This window comes from Neofelis nebulosa, chromosome 13 (genome assembly GCF_028018385.1).
Source record: "Neofelis nebulosa isolate mNeoNeb1 chromosome 13, mNeoNeb1.pri, whole genome shotgun sequence".
In the NCBI taxonomy this organism is placed as follows: Eukaryota; Metazoa; Chordata; class Mammalia; order Carnivora; family Felidae; genus Neofelis; species Neofelis nebulosa.
This window is the reverse complement of record NC_080794.1, coordinates 5,816,515-5,839,167: the sequence shown is the minus strand read 5'-3', so window position 1 is coordinate 5,839,167 and position 22,653 is coordinate 5,816,515. Positions and strand designations below refer to the sequence as shown.

General features: G+C 52.9%; 2 long non-coding RNA genes across 3 annotated transcripts in view; one reads left to right on the top strand and one right to left on the bottom strand.

Moving 5' to 3' along the window:
- LOC131492554 (uncharacterized) overlaps positions 1-2,888 on the top strand; it is a 70,474-nt gene extending 67,586 nt beyond the window's left edge. For both annotated transcript variants that reach the window (XR_009252128.1, XR_009252130.1), the window contains 2 exons: positions 2,166-2,250; positions 2,639-2,888. This is a non-coding gene — a long non-coding RNA (uncharacterized LOC131492554). The remainder of the gene's footprint in view (positions 1-2,165; positions 2,251-2,638) is intronic.
- Positions 2,889-6,050: 3,162 nt separating this feature from the next.
- LOC131492553 (uncharacterized) lies at positions 6,051-10,765 on the bottom strand. The gene is made up of 2 exons (XR_009252127.1): positions 9,442-10,765; positions 6,051-7,868 (listed from the first exon to the last, which is right to left on the bottom strand). It is a non-coding gene; the product is annotated as an uncharacterized LOC131492553 (long non-coding RNA).
- Positions 10,766-22,653: the final 11,888 nt, after the last annotated feature.

Below are 22,653 nucleotides of genomic sequence, written 5' to 3'. Positions count from 1 at the left end.
TCTCCCAGACCCCTCCCTTGAAACAAATCCCGCAAGCTCTCAAACCCTCACTGCGCCATGACTCGGTTTCCCCCCCGATAAAAGGGGGACACGATGGCCGTTCTAAACTTGTTTGCAAAACCCGTTGAGAGGCTTGAAATAAAGGTGGTATTTAGTGTGAGTTCAAAGCGTTGTGCGATTACTTTATTGCCCCTTTTATTCCTGAGATTTTTGTTTGCTTGGCTTACAAACCCAAGCCAGAGCCATAAAATCACTTTTATGCCAGCGCCTTTCACACACATCATGTACCCACTGCACATGTCAATCAGTGCCTAAGGAGCTCAGGAGGGCGAGGGTGGAGGCAAGCAGAACACGAACGCCAGCAGTTTCTGCCACGTGGAGGCCTTTACTGCACACTGTCCCTGAAACTGTTCCTCGGCCAAGTTTTCTAGCCGTGCAGGTGAACCACGAGTTGGATCAGCTGGCACGCGTTGGATCTGTTAGTGAGGATGGCCCCAAACACCAGCTCAATTTGCGTTTCTCAGCCCACCCTTCTTTCTCGTGGGGTCAGTCTATGACTCACCACACTCTTTGCGAAGTCCCATGACCCCAAACCATAGGACGAAAAGAAGTTTCAAGCTGCTGTCACTGACCCGGGGTGGGAGTCCCTTTCACAGTGCTCCAGGCACAGCCTTCACTGGCTAACACGGGGCCCACCCTCCCTGCTTTGGGAGGCGTCCCGTTCTATTGTTGGGTGGACCTGGCTGTAAAGTGTTCTTCCTGAAGGTGAACAGACGTGTCGGCCGTGCTCAGGTGAGCTCCGGGGAGCCCTGTTTTCCCAGGCTGGCCACGGAAGCGGGCAGCTGGAAAGGCTGAGAAGGCTCTCGTGGTCCTGGGCCTCGTTAAGCCCCTGAGCAGAAAGAGGAAAAACGTAGGATCTAAGGGTTATTTCTGTTCGGGTCCTTCCTCTACTCAGCTCTACAAACGTGGCCGCAAGTGGCGGTCCATTTAGATGAGTCAAAGTTTAGGGTGAATTTATAGGGACTGACTCTTCAGGGACAGTGATTTTGTCACTCTTCTCCTGTGCCTTCCACTTGGGGTCCAGGTAGGGAACTGCAGGCGGACCACATTATGCAAGAACAGAGAAGTCTCTTCAGTGTCTGTCTACATCAGCAGGAGTTTAAGTGAATGATCTTTTCCTCAAATTCATCGAGTGAATCATTTATTCAACTACCATTCAATAACCCTCTACTGTGTAAACAGCCCTTCCCAGGACCAAGGGATTCAGATCCTTGTGCTTGAGAAACTTATATACTCTTTAAGGATATGGGACATTTTACCTGGACAGGTTAACTGCACACCTCACCCCCAGGAAATCCCACTGTAGGATAGTGGAGAACAGTGGTCTTTGGGACTTCTAGTCTACCTCCTTCTATCGGCCTCTCTCTCTCTCTCTCTCTCTCTCTCACGCACACACACACACACACACACACGCACACCAGAAAACAACTTCCTTTTACCTGGCAGCCACCTTACCCCACGGACCATGGAGAAGAGCAAAATGTGAGCAGGTATGGGGTGCGAGGCAAACAATCTGATTCTGAGGGAGACCCAAGCCAGGGACAGCCGGTTCCGGAGTCAGACAGTGGCGACCAAACCCTGGGCTTGGTGGTTGGATGCTTCGTAGGGAGCCCACGATAAATGCTCTGTACGGTTTAGTGGAATAAATGAATAAGTGAATGACAGCATGAACCTGGAATCCAAACCATGTCTGTACATGGTCTCAAAGTATTACTCATATTCCTTCTCATTCCTCCGTGCTGAATGCTTTAGTCTAGAATGTTCAGGGAAAGGGGTTTGGAAAACCAAACAATTCTAGAGATAGCTCTCGCCATCCGTCAGCCCTGGGTACGCCCTTAGACGTTTTTCTTCAAAGAGATTTTACAGAGCAGAGAATTCTAGAGCTAAGGTCTTGTGGGATTCTCTCTTTTAATCTCTCAACAAAGACAGGCAGAGGAATGATGAGCCACTTCAGCCGGTAGCTGTTCAAGAAAATCCATCAGTGAGTGCACTCATGTGTACGTAGTTCCTTTTAATGTGAACCCAAAACACTCGGGGGAAATATCTATATCCAGAGCGTCCAAGTAAGGCAAGCAGACATCAAGAATTACTATCCCGTTTGACAGATGGAAAAGCTAAGGCTCTCACTCACGGAGCAAGTCAGGAACAGAGCTCAGGAGAGAAGCCGTCTCTCTATGCCCGCGTAAGTAGGTGAGTTACGATATGCGTTTCTGCAGTCCCACGCTCTTGGGATAGAGTCAGCTTTCCCTGGTCAGCGCCCCTGCAGGAGCCGCATGGAGGGAGTGGGTCCAAAGGCATTCATATCTTTGCCCATGTCTTTCTAAGCATCTGGGAGGGTGCGGGTTTCTAAGCCCAGTGCGGGCTCTGCAGCATTGTGCCACCACTGTCCAGAGCCTCTTGGCCACCCATGAGTATCACAAATCTTTGTCCATGCTGTCACCTTTTGGGGCCACCAAGTCACATCCCAATGAGGGTTGCATCCAGGTCACTCGTCCCCTCCACATCACCTGGGCAGTCTCATTGCCAGTTCAATAGTTCAACCATTCACTTTCCTTTTTACCTTTTCTTGGTCATACAGATGGCTGTGCCTCCACCTGAAGGCTCCCTCAGAAGTATGTCACGTCAAAAATTCTGGACTCAGGGGGCACCTGGGTGGCCCAGTCGGTTGAGCGTCGACTTCAGCTCAGGTCATGATCTCGCGGTTTGTGAGTTCGAGCCCCGTGTCGGGCTCCGTGCTGACGGCTCAGAGCCCGGAGCCTGCTTCTGATTCTGTGTCTCCCTCTCTCTCTGCTCCTTCCCTGTTCGCACTCTGTTTCTCTCTCTCTCTCTCTCTCTCAAAAATAAATAAACATTAAAAAAAAAATTCTGGACTCAGAGGACTCCCTCTCTGACTACACACTTTCACTGTTGCTGCCACTTGCCGGGAACTCTTTTGGACCTTGTCCACCTCCCTCTCCACTCTAGACCATGTTTATTTAGTCCATTTTAATACTGCTCCTCGAGCAAATGGAACCCCTTCCCATAAACCCTTGATTCTTTGCCGAACAGCATCCCAACCTTGGTTCTAATCGCTCAAAACTTACCTGCAACCATTCACATTTCCAGAGCTTCAAGCCCTGATTCCCAACTCCCATTGGACACAGCCCCACCGGGACATCTCAGAAGCACCGAAAACGCCACACATTGAAACCGATTCATCGTTCTCTCCCCAGTCTTGTGCTTCTTCCACGGTCCCTTTCTCACCAAGGTGGTGCCACCACTCACCCGGGAGGTCGTTCAAACCCAAGAGTGGGAGTCGTCCTTGGAAAGCTCATCTCCCTCGGCCCCACCTTCGACTGGCCACCCAGGGGCATCTCACTTTGCCCATCTCTGTCTCCCCACCGCCTTCTGCGGTTGTTCAGTGGTTCGGGCCACTGGTCTCCCCTGGTGGGATCATGTCAACCTTCCCACAGCTCGCCCTGCCCTCTAGGCTTGTCCCCCTCCAACTTCACGTCCAAACTGCGAGAGAGATGCTTCTAAAACACAGATATGATCATTCTCCCCCTAAAACCGTGCAGGGGCTCCCTGGTGGCCTCGGGATAAAATTCACATGTTGCCAGGTCCCTGTCTTCCTGCTCTCTCTCTCTGCACTCCAGCCTCAGCAAACCACTTCCTGTCCCTTCTGTGCTTTTGGCCCTGTGGCCTGGGAACTTTGTACACGTTGTTTCCTCCGCCTGAAATGTGACCCCCTTCCCCATCTCACCCCCATCCACTCTGGCTTGGCTAACCCCACGCTCTCTGCGTGTCTCGGCCCAGAAGTCACCTTCCCCAGGAAGCCCTTCCTGACCCTCAGACCTGGCGCAGATTCCCCACGCGGGTTCGCACAGCACCGCGTTACCATACCGACAGCGCCCCAGCCGTGCCTTTCAGCTGACAGCCAGCGAGTGTTAAGCGATTGTTGCGTGTTAGGCTGTTTCTCAAGGCTTTGCAGGACGGATCGTGTCCGGCTGTCACTATAGCCCGATGAAGAAGATGCCGTTATGATCTCCTTTTACGGATGAGGAAGCGAGGGTGAGAGGCAGTGTCCCGCTTGCTCTGTGTGAGACTCGGTCTTTAGAAAACACACTTGCTCGTGCCCTGTGTTAAGAGATTTTTTTTTTTTTTTTTTTTTTGGTGGTAGTGATAATGGCGGGACTCTGGGATCCTAAAGATCTCCAAAGGCGAATGTGATATGCAGGACCAAGGCCCATTATGCTGCATCGTAGCCGCCCGTTTTGATGTCTTCGGTCTGCAGCGAGCTTGGTGAGGGCGGGGAAGGTATCTCTGACTCGCCGTTTCCCCGCAGTGCCTAGAACGGCGCCCGGCCCACAGTCAACCTTCAAGATGTGTTGAAGGGGTAAATACACCGCTTTGACTCTGGGTTTTCTGGACTCCTGGGATGCTAGAAAGAACCAGATAACCTGGCCCACTGGGCCCATAAGTTCACGGTTGCTGTCCTTGGTCCCCCTCATGGCTCAACTCCTTCCCCGGACTCGCGGAAGTCTCTCCACGGTCTGTGAGCCCTCCCCCTTCCCTGCCATATGCTCTCAGCAGATACCCTGGCCCCCACACCCCAGGCTCATGAGAACAGGACCACCGAAGCAAGGTCTCTTGTCTGGCCTCCCTCCTGGGGCCCCCAAAGGAGCTGTATCTTCACTCTTTGATCCTTTTCCTTTCAGGGCACAGAGGAGGCAGGGCCTCCCTTCTGCCTCGGGCTGCCCTCCCCAGCCTGAGCTCCAGGGATGACAGAGCCCCAATCCCCAGCTGGCATCCCCCCCCCCCCCCCCCGCCTCCCACTTGCTGTCTTTGGAACCTTCTCGTGCTCTCTCTTCTGACTTCCTAACCATTGCCCCACACGAATCCATCTGTCTTCCGTGCCCCACGCTCACTGCCCGGGCCACCCTGGTGGCCCAACAGCTGATCGGCTTGTTCTCATCTTTCACGCCTGCCCCCCCTGCTCTGCCTCGCCCCACCAAGTGCACTCTGGTAATTCCCCTGCCCCCTCCAAAGTCCCAGGGAATAGAGTCAACGCAGTGGAGCGTGCTGACTTCCTCTCGGATGAGGCCCGAGGCTCTCTTTAAAACACCATCTCCTTTTCCCTCCTCTCTGCTCCAGCTAGATTTCTTCCTTGAACATTTCCTGCCATTCCTGTCTCGCGCCCGTTTCTCCCCACCACCTCCCCCCCCCCACCCCATCAAAGCCTCGCCCAGCCTCAGAGTCCGGCTCAGGGCGGTTCTGTGAGCTCCGTGACCGGCCCAGCACTGAATGGGGGGGGGGGCCCTCCTTCCTTCGAGTCTGCTCTGCAGTTTGCCGGTTTGTTTGCACCGCTCTTCTGGCACTTGCCACAGATCGTCTTACCTCCTGAATGGACTGTAAGCCCTTTGAGGGCAGGATCTGGCCTTAATACCCCGCCAGCACCCCACACGAGCCTTGCACAGAGAGAAGGCTCCCGTCTGCATGACGGTCGCGGATGACACTATCTGTCTAAGGCTCCTCTTGGCCCTGCACCACCGTTAGGGGGCCTGGAAGCTGTCCGTGCGAAGCAGTTTTGCGCCCTATGTCCTCCCGATCCCTGGGCCAGCTCGCTGTGAGATGCTGGAACCTGGTGGGGAAACTGAGGCTAATGCTGTTTGTCTTCCGGACGGGGAATAGGCAGCCTCCCCTCCAGGCGAGTGGGGGTGATTTGGGTCAGGGACCAGGGCGCCGGCCAGGGCAGGCCTCCTGGACACCCTCGCTTTGTTCCAGCACGAGGGCCTGGGTTCTTCTTCTTCCCGAAGGGGCTGGAAGAAGGGATCACACGGGGGGCAGACTCAGCTGTGGGAGTCTGGAGCAAGGAAGCCAATAAAACCGGCTTTGTTTGTCATGTTCCCTCTCTTGTTATTTTGTTATCCCCGGTTCTGTTTCCTCAGAACAACGAAACAAGGAAAAGAATTAAAAAAAAAAAACAAAAAACAAAAAACCCAAAACCCGGCTGTAAGTATGCATGAACTTTATGGCCTCATTCTGCGCCCTGTCCTCCTCCCCACGAGGTTGCCCGTGAATTCCTCTCCCAGGCTTCGCGTTTTCCACCCTAACTTTTATGGCATTTCCCTTCGATTAATGGTTAACACATTCATTTTCTCTCCTCCGCCCCCGTTATCAAAGAGTGCTTTGAATAACTATTAACTCTCCAGTTAACAGAAACATGTTAATCATCTACAAACCCTTGGGCAGGAAAAATTATTCTTTGTAACCTTGTTCCAATGGCAGGAGAGCCCCTGTCCCCTGGCGGCTGACCTTCAACCGCATCTGGGTCTAGAAGCTGGCGAGACCCCGACAGTAATGGTGTTACAAGGGCTTACTAGTCAGCCAAGGTCATAAACCGTCAGCGGGCGCGGGGCTGGTGTCTGCGGCCCAGGCAGTGAGGGCGACTTTCAATCCAGCCACCCTTGCTCCAGAACCCTATAAAGAGACCAGCCTGCACCTCTTTTTTTTTTTTTTAAATTGTTTTGCAAGCCAGGGCTAATCTGTTGCACATTCTTTGTTGCTGGGAGACTCAGAGTGGCTGTACAGGCTGTTCTTTCTTGGAGCCATAGTTCAAAAGTGCTCCTGACCCAAACACACACGTGTTGTAACCCTGCCCTCCCTGGAGTGGGGCTGGGACAGCCGCTAGGAAGCGTCTCCCTGCTGCAGCTCCGGGGCCCAGGATCCCAGCCAGACCCAGTGGCGGGGAGGGTGACCTCCTTCTGGAGTTAGGTGGGTGGCGCCCTTCCAGGGAGGGGGAGGAGGAGAAGAGGAGGAAAGAAAGGGCACAGGGGAGATCGGGGCGCCCCCTCCCCACGCCAGGACAAGGGTCTGACACGAGCTCAACGTCTGGAGTGCGACCTGTGCGCCCAAAGGGTTAGAGAGCCACCTTGGAGAAAACGCCCCCTCCATTCACAAAGCGGATCTGTGGCCGAGAGAGGAGGCCAGGGGACAGCAGGGCAGCAGGCCAAGTTCTCGCTGGGCTGGCTCGCTCTCCCTCTCCTGCAGCACCCCACCCCCTTTTCTTAAATAAGACCGGGCGGAGGGGAGAGGCCGATCTGCAGCGAGAGGACGCAGGCACCGCCAGACTTATTAGGAAAGATGTGGTGGGGTCTTGGCAAGCGCGGGCGCAGCGGCTCCCGGCGTCCCCGCAGCGTCTGGTTACCGTCAGGCGCTGCGCTCACGGCCCTGCCGGCCCGGCCAGGTCCCGGCCGGCGGCTGCCCGCTGCGCCTGCGCCGCTCGGCGTCCAAACATTTCCACATTAGGCGGCCTCCCAGTGCTCCGCGCCCCTGGCAGTGACCTCGGGTGACCTCCGCGGCCGGGCTGACCGCCAAGCCTCCCCCACAGGTGCACTGGCTGTTTTCTGGGTCACCCTCGTGATCTGGTGTCCAGGCACTTGGCAAAATTTAGCAAACGTCCCTCAGCGCTCGGTTTCCCTTTCCGCTGTTCACCCAGCCGCTCTCGGGACCACGCGGGAGGAGCTTGGTGTCGCCTGCCCGGCACCGATGATGACGCGCAGCGACGGGCGCCGGCTCCTGGGACATGTTGGATGACCCCACCTCCCTCTTCCTCCCTAGCCGCCTCCCTTGAAGCCGGTCTGCCTTCCCACTCGGACTCAGAATTCCGAGCAGGAGCTGTGACTCCTTATACAGGCGCTCGCGTCCAGATTTTCGCAGCCATATATGGTAGCCGCCAGGCGCCGGTGGCTAAGGGGCACTGGGAACGGGGCAGGTCCACGTGGGGACGTGTGGTGAATGTAAACGACGCCACGGAGTTCAAGGCTAACCTAAAAAAAGAAGGTAGACTATCACACACGTTGAGATGACGATAGTGGGGATAAAGGGGCTGAACTAAAAAAAAGTTATTGAAATCAACGTCGCCTGTTTCTTTTTGCTTTTTGACGCCGCTGCGAACACTGGTCACGGGTGAGGCTGCATCGCTGGCAGTGGCTCCAGACGGTCCCTGCTACGAACAGTCCTGTCCGCGCTCACCGACGGTCCTGCACGTTCCGTGTCTATGGCTACCTTCCTGTCCTTCTCCTTCCTCCTTCCTCCTTGCAGAGCGTCTAGCCATTTTCCAGGATCCAGGCCGAGAGTCTCCCATCTGGCAGACTCCCAGGAGAAGCACCTGCTGGCCATCACCGCTCGGGCGCATGCACCCTTAGGCATTCTCCCACTGCTTGGATGTGACTCGAGCGGTGCCTTCCTTGAGAGCAGTCTTTGTGCCCAACGTCCCCAGGCAGACAGCACCTATATGCTCGGCTGAACGTGGGTGAACGGCCCTAAGGGGTAGAGCGGTGGGAATCTGGTTTTCTTTCTTTCTCTATTGCCAGAGGCCCCAAACGATGAGTCTGAGTCATGCGCACTTGCTTGCAGTTATCAATATTTGAAAGAAAAGTGCCGGCCAAGTCTGGGCTTCAGACCTACTTAGTACTAGTCAAAAGAAACTTTTAGAAATTCTCATGTTATTAAGAGCGCTAGGACTCTAAGTCAAATAAAATGTCGTGTATCACAGTTTCTTTGGTCCTAGATGAAATGTTTATGGGAAGTCGAAATGCGAGGTAGAAATGTCACCTTCTGAGACTACTGTCTAATGCAGTACCTGTGTCCCTTGTGGCTATTGGGACTTGAAATGTGGCTAGTCCAAACTCGGATGTGACAGAAATATAACATGTTCTCGGATTTCCAAGCCTGGAACGTGGAACAGAAGAATGTGAAATATCTCACTGATGATTTTTATATATTTTTTAAAGTTGAGTTATTTATTTTTGAGACAGAGAGCATAAGCGGGGGCGGGGGGGGGCAGAGAGAGGGAAAGAGAATCCCAAGCAGACTCTACACTCTCAGCGTGGAGCCTGATATGGGGCTCAAACTCACAAACTGCAAGATCATGACCTGAGCCGAAACCAAGAGTCGGACGCTTAACCGACTGAGCCACCCAGGCGCCCCAGTTTTGATATTTATAGCAAATAGTTTTTTATATTTATTGATGAGAACGATAAGATTTTTTGTCAATTGAGCTACATCATTTAAAATTAATCTTACTTGTTCCTTTTTTTTTAACCTCCATTCTGGAAAATTTAAATGACTTAACGTGGCTTACGTTATATTTCTGTGGGACGGTGCTGCTTTAAGGGAATTATGCATTATTTATTTTGAGACCTTTACAGGTATAGGTGACTATCTCGGCTGGGTTTATCACGGCTTAGGAGCCTGGGGACTTTGACTCTGAGTCTCTCGGCCATGCAATAAAACATAAGTTCTGTAAGGACCTGTAAAGAACTGTAAAAACCCAGTTCTGTAAGCTTGAATTCTGGTTCCTCTCGCCAGATGTTGCCTGGAGGACCCACCTTGACTTACCCCCTCCAGAAGTGGCCCTTCTGGCCCTCTGGGAAACTCCCAGGTTCCGCAGAGACTTGTCAGGTAGTAATTACAGGTATGCAAAGACCCTCCCGTTTCATACACGTAGTCAGAATGATTTACCTTTACCAGGCACCAAGGGGGTGCCGGGAGATTAGCTGAACAGAGAGAAGACGTGGCAGGCAGATCACCTTGAAGTTGACCCGTCAGCCAGATTTCACAGCACCTGCCTGTTCCAGCCTGAGGGGCTGCGATTTATTCTTTGGGAAACAGACCTGCAAATTCTGCCCGTAGGCCACAATCCAAATCCTTGCTACTCTCTCCCAGGTTCTGGAGGTCAGGACGCAGGCATCTGGAGAGCAGGGGAATTTTTTTTCCAGGGAGTTTTCCACCTGAATTATCTTTTATGACACCTTCAAGCGGCCTCTAAGAATTTGGTCTGCTAACACACCCATGCGCACACATACACGTAAACCTTCAAATCCACATCGGAACGTACTGGTTCTTTGGCCCTCTGGAGATTGGGGGCTGAGTTATCTGCTCCCCTTCCCAAGCCCTCTGGAGCAGGGTTCCCTGGATTAGAGGCAGTGGGAAGAATCCTGGTGAATCAGGTGTGCCTGCCCATTTGCGCGAACTGGGCATTCTGCCTGCCCGCCCCACATGCTGAATATTGCTGGGAAGAAACAAAGAAACATTTATTAAAGGGGAGGAAAAATTAGGCCCTTTTCATTAAGGTCGGAAGATTTTTTGAGGCTGGATCAGCTGGCCAGGTGCATGACCAATTTTCTCGGCTCCTTGGAAGCAGCAAAGTATTTGAAAGATAATGGAGCCCTTGCTCTTATAAGTAAAACCCCATTTATCTTGGAAATTAAAAAAAAAAAATGCTGGCGATGGAAATTTTCCGATGGGATGCATTTCTTCTCGCCTGAGTGTCTTGAATGCCTGCTGGGTTTGTCTCCCTGCGAAGACAGACACATTCTGGCAGATCTGTGCTTTTCAAGGTGAGGAGGTGAAAATAAAACGCCTGTGAGCTGTATTTTTGGGAGGGCCGAAAACAGGAAGCAAATGGGAACCACGGCATGTGGGGCACGGATATGGGTTCAGGGAGGATGTTTGCTTATTTGGACAGGCAGCATGCGTCCCATCCCACCCACGGCTAGAAGTTCTACACCTCCTGAACATCCCATGGAAACCTAGGTTCTCTTTGGGACTTGGTGGGAAACCGTGTTATTTTTTTTCAGCTGAAATTGTTTTTATATGGTCACTCTCACTATTCCTTTCTGTGTGGGGATATTTTCATATATTTTTTTATTAAGAACCGCCCCCCCCCAGCACATCTTGATTTTGAAAAGGCACATTCACCCAAGTAGAGGGCCAAGAGCACCAACAAGGTTGCCTCAGTATTTCGTGTGTCAACAGCCAGTGTTCCCAGGATGCGCAGGAGGGCTTGAGAACAAGAAGGGAAGGAAGGGACTTAGTCCTTGCTCTCTGGGTGTTTAAACACCTCCAGTCCCCTCTTCTGACCTCCCTCAACGACTCTCCCTTCTGCGGTTTTGAAGGGAGAGAACACAGCTAGCAGAAGAGGCGAGGTTGGGTGTGCCCAGAGGCTCACACGGTCTGCCACGTGGCGTGGGAACCGGTAGCATCGGCTGAACCTTGGGCGCCATCTTGGAGTTCTACCTCGTCTACACTTCCAAGACCCGCCTGGCCATCAAACCTCATCACTCCTCCCTGACTCGTCTCCATCTTCTCTCCCTTTCCGTCCCCCTGACTCTTCCCGGGGTCCCGGAGGACAGGGTGGAGGGGGACGGGACGGCCCGTTGGAGCCGGCTCTTAGCTTGACACGCGTGGCGGCTGGCCCAGGAGTCCGAGCCCAGCGATCTCGTCCGGCCTCTCAGCCCACAGGTGCCCGGGTCAGAAGCAGATTCTCCAGGAAACCTGGCAATGTGGGCTCCACAGACACGATCTGTCCGTCATTTTGCAGACACGGGAGGCCGAGGCTCATCGAGGTTGAGTGACTTGTCTGGAGTCATTTGGCCAGTTGGCGGTGGAGTCAGAGCCCGGCGCTCAGGTTTTCTGACTCTGTATGCTTCCCCACACTTACCCGTGGGGAATGTTCCGCCGGGCCATTCTCTTCACCCCCAGTGGAGAGAAGCCGCCTGAGTAATAGCTGTGGTTTTGCAGCTAACTTATACAGACTGAGCACACGGCGAGTCACCGAGGATGTCCCCTGGTCTATGGACTCTGCCTGTCCCCATGTTTCCTGGGGACTGTGCTCCCGGCCTGGGCAAGCATGCTTGCTGAGAAGCAGAGGGTCACCTGGTGGAGAGTTCCGGACTAGGAGTCGTGCAGCATCGTTCCACGGCCGGCTGCTGCAGGCTGGAACCAGAGGTCAGATCCGTCAGGCCAGAACCAAATGTCAACTATTCAGGAATCCTGTGAGTCACTTAACTGTTGACAGCGTGAAAGTGGCCCCGGGGAGAGTATTTACAGCGTAGAAACTGGTAAAGGCTGCACATCAAGGTTTCCTTTGCTCTCGCCCGGTTGACCAGATCACCACTGGTTTGGGGGTAGGACCCTGCTTGGGGCAGGGGGCTCCTCCCAGGCACGATATTTCCTGCCAATTAAAAAAATGAAACGTGGCCCTATTGTGTGCAAAGGAGACCATCAAAATTTGGAAAAACTACTACCTGTCCTGCGGGAGGAAAGTGTCACTGAGGGATCTCGCACCAGACAGAGAGGAGCCATCCAACTTGATTAATGACAGTGAGGCCTGGGTGGGACTCTGGTCACCTTGGGACAGCTTCCCCAGGGTCACCTATGAGCTGGTGGGCCGGGGGTGCCACTCCGTGTCGGGGCAGAGACCCAGTGAAGGGCAGGCAGTCTGCCACCGCCGCCCCCCGCCCCCAGCACGTCAGCAAATGCTATCATTTCGCCTCCGGTACACTCCTGATTATGCCCTCTGCCCCTCGCTGTGGTCACCACCCGAGTACGGAGCCCTGGGCCATCTTTCCTAAGATGCCCACTTCCTGCATTCTTGCTCACGTCTAGTCTATTCTCAACACGGAGCAAAAGTGATGGGGGAAGGAGGAGGAGAAGAAGGGGGAGGCGGAGGAGGAGAAGAGGAAGAGGAAGAAGGAGAAGGAGAAGGGAGAGAAGACGAGGAGGAGGAGAGGGAAAGGAGAAGGAGGGAACAGGGAGGGGGAGGGAAAAAGAGGAAGAAGAGAATGAGGAAGAAAAGAAGGAGGGGAAAAAAGGAGGACGAGAATTTATTATGTCAGCCCTCCCTGGACTTCATCAAAACCCTTCGGTAATTTCCCACTGTACTTAAAATAGAGCAACACTCCGCATGACCTGGCCCCTGCTCCCCTCTCCAGCCCCTTTTGCTCCATGCTCCTGAACATGCACATCACTCCTGCCCCATCGGCCTTCTTGCAGTTTCTTGAACACTGGCCAACTGTTTGCTGCCTCAGGACCTTTGCACGTACTGCCCGGACTACGGTCCCCTGAGTCATCCCATGGCTCCTTCATTTCCTTTAGGTCTTAGCTTGAGTGCACCCTTCTTAGCAGGAGGGTTCCCGCTCACCTGATGGAGCTAGCAAGAGGCTTTGCACGCAGCGTTGGTGGGGAACCAAACGGTGTGGGATTTCTGGGTGAAAGGAACCGTCTGAGTTCAAAATGTTCCTGTTGAATTTGCCAACGTGGTAAGCCTTACAACAATACGCCTTGAAAGTTCTTGTTTGCTGACTGTGCAGTTCTGTGTCCATCTGGGCAGAGGCCTGGGCAGGGGGCCAGCGAACGAGGGGGTGTGTGGGGCGACGGGAGTGCAGGAGCCCTGCTCCAGCCACGTACCCTCGCAGACGCCCCAGTCTTGTCCTAAAGCTCTGACGGGCCTCTGGTCTGCTGTTGGAGCGAGTGCTGATGATTCACATGAAGTAGATCCGAAGCAAACCTCACAGTTTGTTTTTCTTGAAATGGTCCTGAGAGGTGCTTTCCAAGAAACAAGTTAAAAACCGAACTCGCAGCGGGGACTTTGAGTCCACCGAGGGGCCGTCAGTGGTTCGCTCCCGGCGGCAGAGCCTTTCGCTGTGGCCCAGAATGTGGGCCGTGAAGGCAAGCGCCAGAGCTTGGGAGATAGACGTGCGAGGCAGTTCCTCTAGCAGGGTCTTCAGGGCGTATTTATGGGATCCCAGGGGGGAGGCGGGAGGGAAGGGGTGCGTCAGTTTCCGTGGCCGCCATTACAAATGACCGCAAGCCATGTGGCTTGACACAATGGGATCATATTCTCTGACGGTTCTGGAGCCTAGCAATCTGAAATCAAGGTGCTACAGAGCTGTGCTCCCTGCATAAGCTTTGGGGGGGGGATCCTTCCTTGCCTCTTTCAGCTTCTGGGGGTGGCTGGAAATCCTCGGCATTCCTTGCCTCATGGCTCCATCAGCCCAATCTCCACCTTTATCCTCACGTGGCATTCGTCCCCCTGTCCTTGTCTCTGTGTCCAAATCTGGCTCTCCTCATAAGGACCCCAGTCACTGGGGTTAGGGCCCAGCCTACGTCAGCAGGACCTCATCTTAACTCGATTACATCTGCAAAGACCCCATATCCCAATAAGGTCACATTCACAGGTCGCGGGGCCAGGGCATATTTTTCTGGGGGACACAATTCAACCCACGCTGGAGGGGGTCCTCTTGCTTCTACACAGGTAGTCACATCACTTGCATGCTTCACAAACACACAGAGCTGATGAGAAAACATCACCTCCAAGTTGAGTAAGGTGTGGCTTCCACGTATGGGACGCACAGATTTACAAAAACATCTTGAGGTCTGGAGGGCGAGCCTGCTGGAATTTAGGAAGCCTCCTTTCTTCTAAGATTTCCAAATACATGTCACACAGGTCGCTGTGGCAGGCTGACTAATGGCCCCTCAAAGATGTCTACGTCTTAATCCCTGGGACCTATGAATATGTCACTTTACACGGTAAAGGGGACTTTCAGATGCGATTAAGTTAAGGGTTTTGAAATGAGGAGATTATCCTGGATTATCTGAGTGGGTCCAATGTCAGCATGAGGGTCTTTATAAGAGGGAGAGAGCCAGGGGTGGGGTGGGGTCAGGGTCCAAGAAGGAGACATGGCCACAGGTGCAGAGGTCAGAGACGGAGGGATTTCAAGATGGAGGGATTTGGAAGACGGAGGGAGGGACCAGGAGCCAGGAACGCGGGCAGCCTTCCAAAAGTGGAAAATGCAAGAAGTGGGCTCTTTCCTTGGAGCCTCCAGAAGGAACCAGCCCTTGCTGACATCTTGATCCTACCCCCCGTGAGACTGAGTTTTCGCTTCTGATGAATACATTTAATTTTGTTTGAAGCCACTAAGTTTGTGGACATTCGTCACAGCGGCAACCGGAAACTAATTCTGTCACGCAGCCCTAGCCTCTTTGGATGCGTCACCGCCCTGGTATCTATGGGTATGGAGGGGAGCTGGATATTGAACAAACGCTCTTGCACATTAGAGCATACCTGGATTATGTGGTGAGTTCTGTGTAGCAGAAAACTCCGGGGAAGGATGACAGATGAGAGCAAGGGGACCTAGCTCAGACTCCGGGGTCAGGCAGAGCCGCCAGGAGACCCACAGCTGAAATGAGGATGGGACGTACCTTCTCTTGGCTTCAGTTTCAAAGAGAGGAATGTTCTGTGCACAAGGCGGTCACCTGATTTGAGCTCTCAAGGTGCCCACGTTTTTGGGAATGGTCTGAGGTTGTCATTTGGTCATGGAAAAAAATGGGGTGTAGGTTCAGCTTGGCCCTGAGCCGGATCTTTGTCTTTGATGTGCCATTAATGTAGTCATAAATGCCCTTCCGTGACTCCCCTGCCCTCTCTGCACGCCAGGTGCCCTCCAGCTGATGAACGATGATCTCACCGGCACCGTGCGGGAATGGAGTCCAGGTGGGAGGAAGGATCACCGCCGCCCTATTTCTACAGGGCCCGCCTCATCCTTGCTCCTGGGGCTGCTGGCATTTTCTGAAGCGGAGCTGGGGCCCAGAGGAGAGTCACATTTATGGGCACCTCTGCGCCAGGGAAGGGGCAGGACCGAATGAGGCTGAACCCCCACACCCAAGTGGTGGGGGCATGGGGGAGGGGCAAATGCAGACACTCAGCATCCAGAACATAGAGGGCTGTGCTAGAAGTATGGAGGGAGGCCCCACAGGGTCTGCCTGCGGAGCCCGGGGGGACGTGGGGGAGACCTTGCAGGATACCAGAGTGCGGTGAGTGAAGTTGGGGAAGCATGTTCCGGGCACAACCAGAGCCAAGGTTCTCCACACATCAGGGCTCTGAGTGGTTGGGGACCCAGCTTCTCGCCTCCTCCCTTGTGTCCTCACACCCCCAAGGGGCAGCGGCCACCGTTTCTTGAGTGCTTTCCCAACGAGCGCCCGGGACCGTGTTAGCAGCTGGACACGGCCCGTCTCCATTCCCGCCGTCACGTCACTGTCCGCACCTTGTCCTTTCAGATGAGCGTCCGGGAAGTGCAATCACCCATCCAATCTCCACCAGCCACTTAGCTCTGGGTGCTGTCGACTTACGGCCCACCCCTGGACTCTTTTGCCACGTGGACGGTGGGTCTGGGGGACAAGCTGTAGGCATGGTTTCGTCCCCCGGTCCCCGGCCAGCGTATGCACCCCTGACACGTGCAGTTCCTGGCGCGGGAGGGGGCTGAGCCCTGGTGAGCTCAGAACAGGCCCCGGGTGCGATCTGGTGGTTACAGAGGCTGCGCATCTCAGGATGGCCAGCCGCCTCGGGGGGGCACCGGGGACTCTTCTGCGCTTCCGTGGGGCCCCGCTGACCACGCGGAGCTTTCCCCCTTCCACTACTGAGGAGGACGGTTTGTCATGGGGCCAGACGCACGCTCTCCGGATGTGCTCATTGAAGCTCTGCTCCGGGAGGACAGTCACTGGCTCACGGCAGCGGGAGGGCCTGGGGCGCCAAAATCTTCTGCAGGCTTCCACTTGCCACCTGCCAAGCCGAATCCCCGGGCACCCCTTCCCGTCCCCACTCCTAGCCCTGCCTTATCAAGTGGAATCTTGTAGGAGCTGCTGGCACCTTGGCAACCGTGGGGGAAACACCCTCGTCAAACATAAAGACTCTCCTGGAGAGAGAAGGGTTAGCCCCCGGCTATGGCCTCCTGACAGCACTTTTTGCTCAAGCATTTACAGGGGAGCCAAATGCCCTCCTACTGAAGGCCCTTCCGCATCCTTCGGGTGAATCATCTCCACCCCCCCACCCTGGGTGCCCGTTTGAGGAAAGACCTTGGCCCCACAGGCAAAATGGCAGCTGCGAAGTGAAGCGAAGCGAAGTGAAGTGAAGTGAAGTGAAGTGAAGTAACGGGTGGAGCAGAGCCAAGGAACGTGGGGGTGGATACCCACCCCCAGCCTTTACCTTCTCCATCGTCCCAACAACCTGCTCTGGAGATAGGTGGGAAGTTCCGTGAGGAGGCCGAGGGGAAGGAGGTTGTGTCCAGGAAGGAGGCCAGAACGCATGGCGTTCTTCCCATTCGACCAGGGAGCAAGGCCAGCCAGGACCTTCCCCGGCCTTTGTTTAAGCTCCCTTAGGGTTTTGGGTTGGCCCAGAAGGGCACATACGACCTCTCTCCTCGCGGACCATCGTTCCTGTTCTAGACTAGCTTCCCTCAGTGCAAGACTGTGGCCATGGAGATGAAGCCCTGCGGTGGAGGAGACACTCAACTCTCGGCACCGAGAGGAACCTTCAAGAGTTCGTGCTGCTGCTGCTGCAGGGTTCGCATACCTGCCATCGGGACAGGCCAGTGTGTGTTCGTCTTTTGTTTGGCCTTATTTAGGACGGTCTGGAGCCTTGGGCATATTCGGTGCGTGTGAGGGAGTGAGATGGGGATGGGGTGGAGACGCTGGGCCGGCAACAGACTGGCCCCAGCGCTGCCTGGACCTTACCGCACTCTTACAACAGTTGCCTGTCTGGCCGTCCCTGTGAAGGATGATGAGCTCCACGAGGAGAGGGGCAAAATCTTGTTTCTCTTTGGATTCACAGCTTCTGAGATGCTGTAAATTTCAGCACATACTGTTGGCGGCCTGATGGGTGCACCGCACGTGGCCACGGGGGCGCCATACTAGCTGGGGCCCCTCTCCCTAACCGATCTGGGGGTCAACCAGGTCAAGGAGGCTTTGGGCTCCACTAGAAAATGTTCATCTGCTGGGTTATGTAAGGCTATGGGTTTCAAGCAGCTCCACGTTCCTCTAAAATAGTTAACGGCAATAGCGGTGAATTACGGCGTGCCGGGCACCGTGCGGGTTTCTTGCACGCACTGGATCGAATCTTTATAAGGACACTGTTGGGTTGGCATTATCATCTCCATTTCACAGATGCGGAAATTACCACCCAGCAAGATCAGGGATCCTGCTTAAGGCTGAGAAGGCGGCACAGCCGTTCACTCCATCCACTTATGCGGCCAACATTTACTGCGTGCCTACTCCCTGAGTAGGTCAGCCCCAAGCCCCACTCTGGGTGCTGGGAGAATTGCAGTGAAGACAGACAGAAATTCTTGCTCTCCCAGATCTTCAGTCCTGGTGGAGGGAAACAAAATGGTAATCCAGATAATTAACAAAATATATGGTATGTTGGGGGTTGGTGAGTGTAAGGGGAAAAATAAGATAGAGAACGGGGAGGGGAGGGCTGGTGGGACTGGGAGGGGCTGCTGTAACTTGGGGGGAGGGGCAAGGAAGCCCTCACCCAGAAGGTCACATGTGACCACAAACCTGAAGGAGGTGGGAGAAGCAGCAGAGAGATCTGGGCGGAGGGTCCCAGGCAGAGGGAGCAGTGAATTCCGAGGGCCAGAGGCACAAGTGCGTCCAGCATGTTCTAGAAACAGCAATGCCAGATGAAGTGCAGTCAGAGTGGGGGTTGTGAAGGGACAGGCAGACCACAAAGGCCTCCACAGCCTGTCCCAAGGATTTTAACTGTACTCCCACGGAGATCGGAGCCATGGAAGGTTTTGAGCAAAGCAGTGACCTGATCCAGTTGGGGTTTCAACATCATCCTTCTGGCTGCCGGGCTGAGAACAGATTGAGGGGACATGGATAGAGCAGGGAGGCTCTATCCATGGTGGCTCAGATCAGGGTTGTAGCAGGGCCAGGATCTGGGTACCGGGTGAAAATAGAGCCAATGCGATTTGCCGAAAGATTGGATGTGGGGCGTTAGAGAAGGAGCTGCGCTGAGCGACTGGGAAAATGAAATCTCCGTTCCTTGAAATGGAGACTAGGGGAGAGAATATTTGGGAGAGAAACCCGAGAGCTCTGTTTTGGACATGTGACATCGGAGACGCCGGTCAGACGTTCAAGTGGAGACGCCGAGCAGATGGTCGGATCTCTGAGTCCGGAGCCGTGGAGAGGGATGGAGACTGGAGATGAGACACTGGCATCATCGTGTAGGTAAAAGGCATTTGAAATCCTCACACTGGAGCTCGTTGATGGAGACAGGGAGTGCACATGGAGAAAAGAAGAGACCTGAACACCGAGCTCTGAGAGGCACTTGCGGGGAAGGGGAGGAACCGGCAAAGGAGGTGGAAAAGAGCAAACAGGAAGGCAGGAGTAAAACAAAAAGGCAGGAAGGCAGGTGTGAGTGCAGGAGGGGAAGGAGGTGGAGGGGAAAGAGGATGAGGGGAACGAGGGGGAGGAGGATGGAGAAATCAGCTGCATCAAATGCTGCCTGCGGGTCACATAAAATGAGAACTGAGATTCAGCCCAGCCCCGTGTAGCCCCAAACTGCTGTGCTCTGTTCACTCCCTTAGTATTTGACTGACGACAGATGCCGCAAACTGTTAACAGAAAAAATCCTAAGCCCCAAACCACAGTGTACTGAACATTTGACTTCGCTAAACCACTCAATGCAACCCAAGCACCACAGGGCCGCCTTCAAGTTCTCCAACTGGTGTGCTCCCTCCCCGCAGCAGGTGCATTCCTGAAAGCAGAATGGAAAAGGAATCATTCTAGAGTATATGATAGTGTAATTGCTGTATTGCAAACCACCCTCTTTTTAAGAGAAGTGTCACCCTCTACTTTCTGTTTTATAAATTAGGGCTTATAGATAATGAGTGGCATATACCTGTCTGGGATTTGACCTATATCGGAAAATCACTGCATAGCGTACCAAACGGTATTGGAGAAGAAATCCAAAACTAAACTGGTCCGAACAAGAGGCTGGTTCGGTGGAGGTGACAGAGGGAGAGGAGGGGATTTGGCCAGGCTTGGCTGTGGATTGGCTACATGATCTCAGGTAAATCACAATTGGGAACTTCCCCCTTGCCTACCAGCGCCGCTCCAAATAAGGTTTCTACCTCACTGAACCTTCCCGCCAAGGATGCTAAGGGAATTGGCCGCTATTCCAGAGAGACAAAGAGTCCATCTGGTGTCAACACTGCCATCGTCATTGACATCATGGTCACCATTAGGACTGCTGGCAAGGCATCAGGTTGGCATTGCTAATGGTCAGCACCGTTAGTTTTCTGAGTGAGTTCTCATAATGGGCAGTTGTGGAACTAGAAGTGTCCGTCCTTGAGGAGCTCATTTCATCAGACCTGCCTCTGGCCACCACCCCTTCATCCCTTTCCCTCCTGTTCTAGTGCGTGGGTGGTGCCTCACTCAGAAGGCAATACAGATCAAGTTCTTAGCTGTTGACTAAGAGTCAGTGTTCCCTTTGTCTTTTGCTATCACCCCCCCCTTTCTCCCTGCCCTTTGGGTCCTATGCATTTGTAGGTTTTTCCTTTTCTGCTCAGTTCTGGACCACTCATTTGCTTTGTTCTTGGAGAGGTGTTTCCTCTTACTACTTACCTCCTTTGCTTAATTAGAGATGACTGCTTGTCCCTATATCCACTCTTGCCTTCCTTCACAATAATGCAAAGTGTGACGAGGCATGTGGCCGTCAGAGACTGTTTCCCAGCATCCCTTGCAGCATGGCAGGATCATGTGACTGGTTTCTTAACTAGAGTTTGTGCTAAAGAGGTCTGTGCAATTTCTGAGCCTATAAGGAGAGAGGTTTGTGCCTATCATCCTTTTACTTTTCTCCTCCTTCCTACCGTTGGAATGTGGATCTAGTGGTGAACCATCTTGGACTAAATGGATGAGGCCAACATATTCAAGATGGCTGAGTAACAAGATGGAAGCCATCTGGGTCTTGACATGAGAGCTCTGGAGTCTTTACACTTAAACTGATATATGAGAGAGAAAGAAAGTTTTATCTTAAATCCCACTATTTTGAGGTCTATTAGAACTGATGGACCTATATTCTAGCAAATACATTCTTTAGGCTTTTTGACTTAGTGGATTGTAGGTTATATGAGATGGAGAACACGGTTCGCTCACCACCGGGCGAGCTCTCTCTACAGAGAGCCAGACGCATAGTATATACTCAATAAATATTCGTTGAAAGTATGAATAAGCTACTGTGTCACTCTGGCATCTTGACCTCTGCTTTCGAAGAGCAGGTGGCTCTTGATCTATTGTTCACTTGGACTACTATGGTCTCTGTCATGGGCCAAGTATGGAATGTCCTAAGGAAATGAAAAGTCAGAAAGAGAGAGTCGCTGTCCAGCTGAAGGACCCTTTGGGAGTGTGAGCCTCAAATCAGGCTCGACAATGTAATCTTCCTACCTGTTGAATAAACAGAAAGTTATCTAAAGGGGTCACATGACTTCCCAGCTCTACAGAGATGATGCTTCATCCACACGTGAAGCCCCTTTGATAGTCAGAGTGCCAGCAGAGGCAGGAGGTTCTTCAGATAGACCTGGAGCTTTGAGGATAAAAGACCAGACTAGGGCCTTATAGATTTTTCAGAGCTATGAGTCTCCAGGGCAACAATGATCCAGAGTTCTGGCCTATTTTGGCTTGTCGTTCTTTTTGATCCACTGAATGAGAGTGCTCACCAGTTGCCTGCTCCGAGGTGTCTTCCTGCCTTGAGACTTTCCTCCAGACTAGGGTAGCCCATAAACACCAAATACCCTGATTCCTGAATGAACGGGGCCATGAGTTAACTTTCCAGCGTCTACAGACTAACCCAGTCTATGGTGATAGTCCTGTAACCTCTCATCTCAGGGCTATGCGGTCCTCTCTCCTCTACATAAATCCTGCTTCCTCTCCATCCCGCACTTATCCATTGGGTCTCAGCTTCCATGTCGCTTCCTCGCATTATCTGACTATTCAAGACTGGAATGGCTGTTCCTCCAGTGCGTTCCCAAGTACTTTTGCTATTCTTTTTTCTCCACTAGACCATGAGCTCCAAGTGACCAGGACACAGATCTGGCCACTTAACTTGATGTCTGGTACCTGGGAGTTTCTCATTAAATATGTGTCCAACGAAGGAGATGAATGACTGAATGGCTTTTCTTGCCCAGCATGGCCTAACTCTATCCTCGTTGCTTGGTCAAGCCATGGCCTTGAGCCTCCAGTGAGGTTCCCAGCTCTCATTCTTGGTGAAAAATACCTTTCACCAATACTTTTATATTCCTGGCTATTTCCTTGTTTGTGAATTTATCTCCTTACCCAGTCCTCTGATCTCCCTGCCTATCCTTAGCACCATATTGTAGCTACTCAGAGTCCCTGTGGTAGCAAATCCCACCATGTGGCATATTGCCATTTTGGTGCAGTTCCTGCCACAGCCTCCCTACTCTTAGGTATGCGCTATTTCTATCTGAAGAGTCCAACAGGGAGCATGTTATGAGGATTAGTGTAAGCCCAGATCATGGTGCTCCAAATAGATCAGAATCTCTGTGTGTGTAACATCTTCAGCATCCCTTCAGACGAGGGATGATTATTTTTTATTGAACTTTTCATTCTGAGATAATTGCAGATTCACATACCATCCTAGGAAAAATTCAGAGATATATGTGTACTTTTCACTCAGTTTCCCCCAATGATAGTATCTCTCAAGCTACCGTATATCACAACCAGAATATTGACATTGATACGGCCAAAATATGGAACATTTCCATTGCTACAAAGGTCCCTCATGTTGGTATTTTATAGCCACACACACCAATCCCCCATCCTGAACTCCTGATGACTGCTAACCGGCTCTCCATTTCTATAATTTTGTCACTTCAACAATTTGATCTAAATGGAATTGAACAGTGTGTTACCTTGGCTTTTTTTTTCACTTAATATAACTATCTGGAGATTCACCTGGATTGTTGCATGTATCAGTAG